Below are 13,563 nucleotides of genomic sequence, written 5' to 3' on the forward strand. Positions count from 1 at the left end.
CTGAAGTATTAATAATGTATTCCAAGGCCCTAGTTACCTGATGTTTTATCAAGATGTCCCAGTTTCAAAACGGATCTATATTTCATAATCATTTCGAAAAGATTTCATAAAAATCCGACACAGAGTCGAGTGCTATGATTTGACCCAGTGACCTAATTTTTGCCTTAAGATGACCTAGTACCATACTTCCTTGAGATATCATTCAGGTAAACATTCTGCCAAGTTTCACCAATATGTGCCCAAAACTATGACCTGAAGGGAATTAAAACTAGATTTGTTGACGAAAAACTATTACGACGTCCACAGGGCGACCACAATAGCCCACCTAATATTAAAGGTTGCATAAAATTCAAGATGTGTGACAAAAAGGGAAGGATAACAAACACTGAGCTATACAAAACATGGTGTTTAATGCCATCAAAAGAATAAAAAGCGTACAAATGCTGAGTATACAATAAGATATGGCCTGTCACAGCACCTAAGAAATGAGTGACAAGTTGATCCGCAAAGACACAGGAATGTAAAAAGAGCAGATTTGTGCAATAAATTTAAAAAATGAGATTCCTACAATCAGCAGCCTTAAAAATGGTCAACTGAGGCACTTTTTGTGGCAAAATTTTTTATATTTCCTAAACTGATTTCTAACGAACTGTATGCTTCAAAGTCTCTTGTAATGTTTTTTTTTTTCATCATACTATGTTGTACCGTTTACATTACAGGTTTGTTTTGTATAGATATTTTCCGTCATTGTGTGATAAAGAAATCCTGAATGTCTATTTGCTTTCAGTAATTGCAAGATTTATGACTAACTAAAATAACAACAAAGCTTATAACTATGAATCACGTCCTCAGAATTCAAAATCCCACTTTTCGTCTGGCTCAATGTCGTCTGCAGAAGTGACAGATGTCGTCTGTAAAATGAGCAGAGCTCGTGTGACAATTCTGCTCCAAGGCAGTGCTGGAATTCTTTTGGTGATGGCGATGACGTCATGATTAATGAATAAGTGTTACTTTTTTAATGTTTTATACAATTGTCTAAAGCAGTCATTCTTACTAAGAAGCCTTCTCTTGCTCAATTGCTGAAAAATAAAAAAAAATAAAAATATAAACTTATAACAGCATGCTTCTGGGTGACATGGTCCTAGATCGCTCATCTGAGTTTCAGAGCTGGCTAAACAAATTTTGGTAGTCTAGATAGTGAAACTGTTTCAGAATCGGACAAGCGGTCGCTTGAAGATATTTTCATTTTTAGTTCTGGCTGCCATGTTTTTCGAAAATAAGGAAAAATTGAACAAACTTGATGGAGGGTCCTCAAATAATATGTCTGTCTAGATAAAGAGTTAAAAGGAGGAGATGTCGTTTGAAGTTCCCAACGTTGCAAAATGTTATGAAGGTCACCCAAGGAACCTTTGTGTTAAATTATATTAAATCGGGCCAGCGGTCTAAGAGGTAACTATATAACCACTCTGACGTCTACTTTTAACAAATCAACACGATTTGAAAGACTTTGGTGGTCACATATTGGGTATCTCAATGAAATGATTTTGAAAACTGAACATACATATTTTGACTTTTCAATGAATTATCATTTTTACAAGTACAATCAATTTTTAAAGGAGTCAGTATTTTTCTCTACATTTTTAACGTCGCATCGACACAATCATAGGTCATAAAGCGACTTTCCAGCTCTGATGGCAAAGGAAGATCCAGGTGCTCCTCCGAGCATTATTTCATCACGAGCGGATACCTGGGTAGAACCATCGACCTTCCATAAGCCAGCCGGATGGCTTCCTCACATGACAAATTCCACGCCCTGAGTGAGGCTCGGACCCATATCGGTCAGGAGCAAGTGATTCTAAAACCATTCGGCCATGGATGTCCCTACAAGTACTAGTACTATATCTTATTAATCGTTGCATGGTTACTTCAAACCTGTCGTAAAGATAAACCTTATTTAGTGATACATGATGCAATTTTTCATCTATTTTTAAGGGTGTTTTTTTTATTTCCTATGATTTGATTTGATTTACTTACTTTCTTTAGTTGGTAATGGGTTCTTTTCCTGGGTCTCAGTTTTCTTCAACTTAGACTTGTCAAACTTCGTTACTTCCGCTAGATCAGGTTTGTCAGACATTTTAACTGAAATAGAATAACGATTTTTTATATATATATAATTACAACCCTGTTCGTATACATGCGTAACAAGTCCTTGGTAAAAATTAAGGAACATGTCATGTTACAAAGCAAAAACTTAATCCATCGCAAGGACCATCCTTGTTTAGTAGACAACCGAGGACTTTAAAAACAATTCATCAAAATGTCCCAGTTATTTCCTTCCTGCAATTTGTACTCAAATATTTTGATATTCATTTAAAATACATAATATCTGGTTTAATATGGCGCTTTCTTTTATGATACTTGAAGCCTGAGCACATGTAGCTCCAGCTTTAATTCGCGTCATACAAAATCCGAAGCGCGCAATTACAAAAATTGCTTTAATTCGATTACAAACTCACCAATAAACCGCGTTAAAAACCTTCGCGACTTTAATCAAATTAAAGGTCTGTTTATTAAAATCAGTACTGACTTTTATTCTTTTCCAAAGTAGACGTTCTCAAAATGATTTCGAAACGACAATACCAAACACTATAATTATGGGAGAATCACCGGAATTATATTGGGCATGCGTGCTAAATATATGCATTACGAAAATATTTTTGACTGCATACATTGGGCGTTTTTAAAGTCCTTGACTGTACAAGTTCAAAAATGTATCAAAGTATAAGAATACATGGCTCTTGAAAGAACAAAAACAACAATAATTTATATGTACATTATACTAGTAGCAGGCTGTTCATACACAGATATAAACAATATTCGCCAGCTATAAGACACAAAACAAACAAATTCCTCCATCTCGGTGCAAATCAACATTCAATTAAAACCTGCAGTCTCGATCTGCAGGCAAAAATAAGAGCGATGTTTATACACTTGTAGATAAGTTTCTGAGATAACTTATCGGGGCGGATATCTCTAAAGATCAGTCCCTTCTAAACCACGGGAAATGTTGCCTTGGAAACCTAGGGTTCAATCTGGCACTTAGCATGTATATGACTCACAGAAAGAATATGCATGTAGAAAATCAATTTATTATTTGTATTAATACTAACAAACGTCCACCTAGTTTAGACGTTCTTCTTTTCTCATAAATCGTACATAAAAATGTATGGCAAACGATAAATGTCACAAAGGCAATAGATTATGCAGATCTGTACATAAGAAAATGAAACATCTGTTGTCAGTATAAACATGAATATTTCTTGTCATAGTTTACATGGAATATCGTGCGCGAGTCACATCTTTGATGATCTAAGTATGGCTGGGAGCCAGGACGAGTGACTGGTGAAAATAGTCAGCTAATTTCACCGGTCATTGAGCCAGTGCTGGGAATGACCTGGGTTCAAACGTCGGGTATATTTTTTAAACATGATACCAGTAAATGATAAAATATCTAATCTCGGTTCCAGGTGGAAGATATTCTAGTCATAAAGAAAAATTATGCGCTTTGTTGCATTTTGGATGTTTCGTTTCCAACAATATATATGTTAAATGTGCATTAATTTAATTAAATATTACTTAAAAAATAAACTCAAAGAATGTGCTTAATAATATTCAAACATTTCAAAACACGAAAGTATTCAGTGAATGTAGACAAGACATTTTATGCGAGTTTCTCGCATTCCTAGTGGCATTCCTCAACGTGAATTTATGTTATTTTATGTTTACTAAAAGGATTTTTGATGAAAGTCATTTTACATAGTTACACCGAACACAAAATGTATAACCTTACATACATTTACTTTGTTTTTTTTTAGACCAGCTTTTATTCTTCTGAAGATGAGGCCCAACAAAAAAAATCTTCAATTTCCGCGTCAGGCGTATTTTAGCCCTTCAGACATTGAAAAGGGGTAGGAGACCTCCAGACCTTGAAAGGGCACAGGACACAATCTTATTCAACCGTATAAATGAGATTTTTCGTTTTCAAACATAATACGTACAGAGGGTGAGGCTATACAGAGGGCAACGCTATATCGAGGTTGATGCCACGTAAAGTGCTAATATTCTGGTTAAATGGCACGATTTCTTTGAGCAGTCATTTAACGTTTACGTTAAAACAGATGTAGGTATTTCAAGGAGTAGTCGACAATAGCTCTTTTATTCTAGCAAAATAAAATTTCTATAATTATTGTAACAGTATATTTCCAGCTTTCATTTACAAAATAATGACTGGACTTCATACAAAATTTAATGTCAGTTTATTGGCATGAATTGCTGTAATTTATCATGTGAAATTTCCGACGTTCCTCTCATTTACCTACTGGAATGTTACAACATCGGTTATGCCAAAACTGCGAACACATAAAACTCACAGGAATGTTTTTGTTATTGTAAATGTTTAAACCTTTCCAGATCGAGAAAATTGCTACATTAAAAACATGCTATTGATGCGGATCGTTGGCAATTATAAAACTTATTTTCGTTACAGTTTTATGCTTTTGCAAGATACAGGATTATAAGACACGCTGTTTCAGTTATCTAAAATACGAGAGAAGTATTTTGTTTGTTTTGGTTTCTGTCTCCAAAGTAACGGTGATGAATGGACATTGAGAAACAACCCGTGTAATTCAAGTACGTGTCGCAAAGGTTATCGTACGCTGTATTTGATGAATCAAATGTTGTATTCATAGTAAAGAACATTTTACGACTATATTGATGTAGTAAATTCTCTCAAGCATTTCAACTTTCATTTCATTGACAAGCTATAATACTTAAGATAAACTTTACCATTAAACTTAATTCTTGTCCTGATCAAAAGAGAGATTAAGGTCAAATAAAGATACTAGATACAGTCCAAGTCCCTTGTGTATAATCCGAGATATATTTCTTTAACGTATTAGGAAACTTGCATACTTGAGTTATATTAAGATTTTTCTTTTTACATCTAAATCTATATTTTCTCACAGCTGCGGTGGAAATATTATTCAAAGGCAGCTACAATAAAATATTTATGAATCAGCACCGTGCACTCCGACACAGTTTGGCCGCCGGGTTTCATGTTTGATGCCATTAACAGTTTAAAATCATAATAAAACTTTTGTAATAGACATTGCAGCCTGCATTGCAGGAGAGATCTATCGATTTTGAATTCAGTAACAAGCAGGGCTCCTTATTTCCTAAACTAGCAACACTCACTGAAAAAAAAGTATTACATGGCAGCCTGAATCGATAGCTTGTCTGGTTTTGTATTTCACAAACTAAAATGTGCGACTATTCATGAATTTGGAAGCACTTTGTTCCACAAACACAGCCGGTTAACTATAATAATGGACTGAGCTAAACTGGTAGTCTTGGACATGGTATGTCAACGTTCGTGTCTGTCTGCGGTTATACTAAAGGGGGAGGGGGCGGGGGAATGTACGTCGCGAAAATTAGAAAACGTTGTCATTTTACAGCGGCTAATGAGCAATTGCAATCACCCCATCACCCCACCCCTCTAACAAAGAGTGTCAGTTTCAAATTGAATATGAATGAGGACATTTATGGTTAATTCTCTTGTTGTTTTAACAAAGAATCCACAAATGTGAGACATAAATATGTCTGGCGATCAGTCCTGCTTTATGATATTGTATCGATTATTCTGGAAATTCCAATAAAAGTCGAGTGATGTCTGAGAACTGGAAATAATGATCAATGTGAAAAATGTGAACAATTTAGAATCCTTCATAGAAATTTCCAACCCGCTCGGTTACATGAAACGCAGATATACATTGCAAATAATTCATACTTTGTCGCAAAGTCGCCGCTTTATTCTATCTGATTAACCAATATCATAATATTGCTTTAAATACAGTGCTATAAATGTCAATATTATTATGTTTATAATAAATCTAAGTGGTGCCACACCCTGAAAATCGATTCCACCCACTGCTTCAAGTTATAAAACACAACTTCAACCTAATTATTATCTGTAATATACATCCCTGGAATAGTAATGAGAAAATTTAGTATCTAGCTCGATATCCGTGTAATCATTCACCTATCATGTATCATATCATTAAGATGCACAAAGTGAATGCCGTGCAAGCGGCTCTCAGGAGAGTTCCAGGTTTTCATTAATTTATACCAGACACTGAATTATTGTAATTGAATACCATGGCAACACATTTCGAGCTACAGAAATAAAACAAACAAATTAAGGATATTACTACAAGTCATGTATATTCATGGACAATTTACATTATACATGACTGCAGTAAAAAGTCCTTGCGTTTTGGACACGATTTTTATAGTATACCATTGGGCACGACGCTGCTAATGTAGAAGGCTGTCATTTATACTAAGGGTATTCTTTAGGGGATGCCTTGCAGATATGAGTGGTGTTGGGATGGCAAACAAAAGGTATAGAACCTGAAGGACGATGTCATTAGAAGTTATAATTCAATTCTGATGATGACCGAGGAAAACAGCTCTCGTGTTACTCGGGGTCACTCATTTTTGAAAGACCCTGTGTTACTAAGATAACAATCGTGTTTTATCATACAACTTAGTTTAGATTGTAGATACACAGTTTATGAAACCACAAGCTTCCTGATTGAACAGTAGTCAAGGATATACATTTATATTCATGATCACGTGAAGAAAGGGGAACAGAAATATGCAAGGAAATTAACCCAAGTGTGTTCCAGCTATCTCAAGTTGCAACCACACAAAGTCAACAAGTATTTTCCTGGTTTTAAAGTAGATGTGAACACTATGTCAATTATATGCGGTTTAACGTACAGGAAAATTGCTCAACAAACCGGACGAGAATGAAATATCAACAGTACAAAATTTACATCTCAGCAAATATGAATAACTGTTTGTGTCAGCCTCAGATTAAACGGGGATTCACAGCGTCCCACAGGTGAACAGAAGGAGCTGGTATAACTCCCCGCGAATAGTACCAGATTAATTTGGCGCAGTGTTAATGCACATCTGTTGTCGTGGGAAAATTGGTTGTGGGATTGGTGTTAAATGACTCAGTTTATAAGCTCGTATATTCTATATGATGTAAAACAATAATTAATTTTCCTTTCTAGCTGAGAGGCTTTTATGACTAAATAATATTGCAAGCAGATGTTGCTTTCTAATATTTCATTGATTTCACGATTACATTTGCTGGCTCAAAGGTGGCATCATTTAGTGCAGTTTTAGTTCTTACCAATCGATACAATTTCAGCAGCGCCGTGATCTATTTACATGTAGTTTTATCTAAAAACTATTGTATGAACTTATTTAGCAAAATTTAAAGGTCCAATACTAAGGAAAGTGAACATTTTAATTTCTTTTAAAAAGCACAGAAACTATTTCATTTTATTGGAAAATGAAAGTTGGTATGTAGAAATTCGAATATATGTACAATTAATTTTCTATGAAGTATGAAGAAAGTTAAAAAGACCTGGGGGGTCATTCTGTCGATTCATTGAAATTTCAACATAATACACATACATTTCTTTGAGTTCCAAAGACCTTCTGTAAATTTTGACCTGCCAATCTTCATTATTTAGTGTCTTGCAGAAGTCTATGCACTGGCTATGAAAAAAATTGCCAACTCACTTTCCCTTAGTAATGGACCTTTAAGTTCCTTGTCACTACTTTTCTATCATACCGGGCGAAACAAATTTAGAGATGTATAAGGAAGTTTAAGCAGCTCATAGAGATTGGCTGATGCGACGTATGATATGTTAACAGATTAGGATAGTATTCTGCCAAGATACATTACAGTTATGATTACTGTTTTTTTTTTTTTTTTTTGAAGATTAAAGAACAGTGGGCGTAAATACGGTTATTTTGCATACTTGGTTGATCATGCTGTTCATACTAACATGCAATATGCACATGCACGGAAATAGTTAACAATAGGGTGACTCATCAGCTCATCTTCCATTGTGCAACAGAATATCATTACAATGTATAATTCGCTGTGTCAGAAATGAAAATGTGTCCGTCTAAACTGCCGTTACACTGTAACTTACACACTATCACCCACTGCCCTCTCCCTCATGAAATAGTACATTATACATTGATTAATATAATAATGTGCAGACGTTTTAGATATCGACTTATTTTTCAAACTCGCTTCTATATGGTCTAAAGCTTTCTGAGGTAACGAAGTACATGTAAAACATTTTTAGGTTACATCAGCGAAAATAACGACTATCATCCCCCACGAACCGTGACACATTTATTTATTCTGTTGCATTCGCGGATATTAAATCGCCTGTCACAATAACCTACAAAATTTTACACTACATACTCCTTACTTTGTATTATTAAACATGTTATACATATTTAATAAATGTACAAGAACATACCTTAAAAATACATCAAGTAAAAGTAAAGGAAATAACTTACATTTTGACAGCTCTCAATTGTGCTCACAGCAGGTCGATCGTACAGCCCAGACTGACTATTTGTATGATTCAGTCTACACTCTAGTAGTCGCGTAGGAATATCTATCTCACCACACAAAGTGCTTCCGCGTACTCGCTTATCGGATCAAATTATCGAAATGATACGAACTACACTTTCCATTGACTAAAGTACAGAAGTGTGATAAGAAACAAACAAAAGTTCAGCCTTTTTTTTATTGGAACTACTTTTTTTATGTTTTCTCATCCCTAGTGAATCAGCAGACGAGGCCCGTGCGATGTAGCAAAAGCTACACACACATAATTCATGCAAAACTAATCAACTGTATTTCAATATTAAAAGTACACGTGCGTCACGGTATTCAGATAATGTTTCAGTTTTCTCATTGTCAATACTAAAAATACAACAAAGAATAATTACCTCTTTGAAACATATCGCGGTATATTGTGTGAAAGTTTTTTTTTCATTCGTTTAAAGGCCTGCGTGCGTTTATAAATACGGGTATAAACATTGGGATTTCTGGCAAATTCATGAATCGCCTCTATAAACGCACAAGAAATAACATTTAGTTTTTATATTTAGTAAATAATTTACATTTTACTGTAGCTTATTATAAAATTATGAGATTCCTTTCAGAAAAATCTTCGACAAAAAGACCCGCCTACATTAACGACAAAAATACAATTCATGATTTTCATTTAAAATATCTTTAAATACAATGAAAATCGTATGGTCGTGTCAGTTCAATTTTAATATGTACTGTAAGAAAAATGAATTCTAGTTATAACTGAATCTCTTTTGAAATTTTAATTTAACTGCCGATTTTCAATTTTTTTTTTAAATGATGCCATTTTGTTTATGATTTTGTGAACAATGTCAGATAGCACGTGCAAGCTCGCCCTTGCTATTAATGCATACGAAACAAGTTAAATTTTCTTTCTATACAAAACAATTAGTGAATTGAATTGTATACATTGGATTTAGACTTAAAATGGTTTTGTGTAATTTATAATTCTATCGTTTATTGAACGGGCCTGATTCAGTAAATCATTGCCTGGCCTGATATATCTGTCGGGATGTTCAACACGCTTGCAACAGAATTCACATATATGTAAACACATTTCTCTGTTTCTTCACAAAAGGGCTACACAAAGTTGCATTTTCTGCAAGCAATAACATTTGGTCTACGAGTACCAGTTTACTATATAACAGTCTACTACTTATCTGAACTAACGCCCTGGAATACAGTACGGCCATAATTAAGGATGCTGGAGTTAGAAAAAAAAAAGACGTGCCATTAGAGGACGTTGTGGCGTTTGATCTGACACCGTGGGTTCGTACCGTGATCTCGTTGTTTAATTCATACCTCAACAGTCATTTTCTCTCCAAATATTGATACCCTCGTACAGTGTAAAAAACGAAGAGTGAAATATTAGTATTCTTTTGTGGAAAAAGGCTCGATCGTTGATAGATACGATTGTAAAATGAAAAATATAAAAGTTACGAGGAAGTTAAAAGGGCTCACTGTTGCCAATAACGAACAAAGGAAAACTAATCTCCTACTTCCCTTCTGACACAGTAGCCACTAAATGTTACACTTTAATGAAATCGATCGTTCGTGTATGCTGAATGATTCTTTGTTGAACTATTAGTCAGCTTAACATAAATCAACACTCAGTTTATTTTCCTTCAAAATAAATGCTTTAATTAAATTTCAGCTTTTGCAACTACATATTAGTCAGCTTCTTTTGTAGCTACTGACCTTTGTATGTATATCCAGTTATCATAATGTATCAGTCGCCCTGTTTTCAACTGAAGAAGAGTGAAATACTAAAACGAAAAAGAACAAAAGAGTTGGACGAGAAACATTTTTTGTTCAGTACTAATACAGCGTTATAAAATCCGCATAAATAATTGGCAACATAAACCACGGTTCAAAACGTAATTGATGTACATGTGCCAATATAAAAACATGTCACAAAATTCGTTATAAACTGGTCTATATGAAATATGTTGCCATGGGAATGTTCTCGGAAAAATAAACATGGCAAGGCTTTATCGCAGTTCTTTCATCAAGAACTGATCATGTATTTAAGAAATCTGATTCTGCGATATTTTATCTGACTGTGAGACAAATTGCCATTCTGCGGTTTATTATCAAAGTTGATGTAGTACATGTATATACTGAAAAGAGCTGACCCGCCATTGCTATTTTGCAAATATCTTAAATATTACTTAAGATCCAATGAATAAGAACTAATGTTTTTGTAGCTTTCCTGTGACATTTTTAAAGGTCAACGGGCTGGTTTTATAAATTTGATCACTTTAAATAGCATTGCCCGATCATAATTTCAGTAGTCGATTGTAACTTGTCACGCATAATAATTATTACGTAATTTTCAGATACCATAGATATAGATTTATCTTATAATTGTACTTTAATGTATGAAATTATCAATTATTCCATGATTCCAATGTTGTAGAAAATAAAATGTAATAGAAATCAAATAGTCCAGTAAAATGGTGTAAAAATACTTCAGAAAATGGGAAAAGCACAAAACTTGGTACATAACTACTTTAGGGCAAAACACTAAAAATGAGCATGAGACCCACTCCAAAAAATCCAATATGGCCGAAAAATCCAAGATGGCCACCATGCATGTATATATTTTCAGAAATACCTAATATTATCTATAAAACATATATAGACACTTAAAGTCATCAGTATAATTAGCTAAAATCACCTGTTTGAATAAATTGAAACATATTATATTAACAAAAATACCGCTCTTCCAACAAAAATGTTTTAAAAAAGTTGTCTCCCTTGGATAAAATTTGTTGTTAAGCAGAAGAAAAATCAGAATGCATTTATGTGAGTCAACATTAAGTATATAATGGTAAGTGGCATATCAAGAATGTTTAAAAAGGCAACAGTCCTGTGCAGAAATTTACAACAATTGTAAAGTATTATAAATACATTCGAACTTCGTTAACTGGAACCCGTCAGGACCGACAAAATGTATTTGAGTTATTGGTATTTTAAGTGATCGAAGAATATATTATAAAGGAATTTGGTTGGGACCTGATGACAGGTTAAAGTGAAGGATGGTGTTCGAATTATAGGAGTCTGAGCGAAGTTTGTCTGTAGTGTGCATTAGTGAATAAATGACATGCGTTTCACTTTGTCATTAGTTTTCGCGACTCAGAATGTGTTAGTGTTGCTGTATTCATTTCAATTTATTTACACTAAGAGAACTAATGACACTTAGTAAAACTATATAATTCGTTAACTATGTTAGTGCGACAGACCATGTGAACATCCCTGGCCTGTCAGACTATCATGATTTCTTTGGGAAAAGGTCATCGCCGTTTGATCAGCGTAATCAAAATTTACATTAATTTTTGCATGTTCCTGTAATGTTCTTTTTCTGTCAAATTGTAGCACATTGTGCCATAACAATAGTCTGACAGTTTAATGTCATAAGCATATAATGTACAGTCACTAATACCCTGATCACTCTCAGACGAAGACCACGAAGATCACACTGCGTCCTGAAAATTTTGTCGCGGTGGGGACGGGGGTCAAACTCGAAAAATGTGTTTTAAAGTTCATACTGCGCCCTTACAACATCTTTGCCAGGTTCTAACGGCGTCTAACACGTTCACACTAATTTTCTTACCACGTGCATCTTCCCGTCCAATCCGTTCTTACTACATTCTTAGTACCACCAGTCAGATTGCACCTCTCGCTTACCATGCTTTAACCATGCGCTTATCACCTTCTCACTGCATTTGTCGGCTACTTATAAATACTACGCCACGCGCCTCTTTTTCATTCGTTCTGCAAGTTATATTGATGCCGCATCTACACTCAACAACAATTAAATACAATATACGACACACCCACCCCCACTCCCCGAAGAAATCAGAGCAGTCTTATAGAGAGGCCGTGGTGGAAAAAGCAAAGGCAGTATGAAGGGTATGCGAAGGTTCAGAAGTCCACTACAAGCAGCCAGTGCTGCTGAGTCCGTGATTATGTGGTAATTCCTGATGATGTACGATCATACCCATTGCTGGTTGAAAAGGAAATGATGGGGAATTTGATCCAGTATTCATACTCAATTCCCAGAATCTGAAACAGACACGGTGAGAACCTGCTGCAAACGTGACATAGACATTTTAAGCACCGAAAGAACGCATTGATAACCTAATGACGTGGCACGGACGTGCCATGGTCATAGCACACAAGTGTGGCGAGGTCGTAGTTAGAACTCCATTGACGTAGCAAGAACGCAATGACAACCCAGTGACAGCGCAATGAGCACGCCATGCAGTCTTTCCCGTCCGCGTCACGCTTGTACTAGGTCCTACAAGGTTTTAGTTACATCATTACTACGTCTTTATCAAGTTCTTCCTGCTTCCTGATTCGTCCACGTCCTCACTACGTTTGTTTTGAACATGTCCAAAGTTCGACCGCGTCCTCCACACTCGTGGAGACCATAATTGTACAAGTTCTTACTAAGTCTTGCCAGTTTTTAGGACGTAGTGGGAACGTGGATGAGTGTGATGGGGGGTTTAAATTAGGAGCAGAATCTATCATTTCTACAAAAACTGTGCTCTAATATCCATGTCTGCATGACATTTTACTGAACCTAAAATATATTAGATAAGGACATATTTAATTGTGAGTACTTGATGATTTATCTAATGAGCACATGTATTCGAAACATAATTTTAATACCAATTTACTAGTTTTAAGACAACACATATTATCTATTTACCATTTGTAAGGCTATGCCGCTACCAGTTATTATAATAAGCAGTCCAATGTAAGAATAACACTGTTTTGTCAAACATAACTAACCAGTACAGCTCGCACTTACCTACGAATCAAGCTTTTAAATGGATTTTCTACATCTTCCTACAAACAAACTGTTCATATAATATTTCTGTGGTATAGATGGAGGCTTTCGATACTCTTCTTTACAACAAAACATTTTAAGTAGCTGATCAACCATCTGTTCACACAAAGATAAGCGTTATAGTGTGCATTCCTGCATCGTCTGCTACACCTCTTGAACATACTAAAAA

General features: G+C 35.1%; 1 long non-coding RNA gene across 1 annotated transcript; it reads right to left on the bottom strand.

The window, feature by feature from the left end:
• Nucleotides 1-391: 391 nt before the first annotated feature.
• LOC123556846 (uncharacterized) lies at nt 392-8,513 on the bottom strand. The gene is made up of 3 exons (XR_006687529.2): nt 8,455-8,513; nt 2,035-2,139; nt 392-1,079 (listed from the first exon to the last, which is right to left on the bottom strand). It is a non-coding gene; the product is annotated as an uncharacterized LOC123556846 (long non-coding RNA).
• Between the last annotated feature and the right edge of the window lie 5,050 nt (nt 8,514-13,563).

This window comes from Mercenaria mercenaria, chromosome 5, assembly GCF_021730395.1.
Source record: "Mercenaria mercenaria strain notata chromosome 5, MADL_Memer_1, whole genome shotgun sequence".
Classification (NCBI taxonomy): Eukaryota; Metazoa; Mollusca; class Bivalvia; order Venerida; family Veneridae; genus Mercenaria; species Mercenaria mercenaria.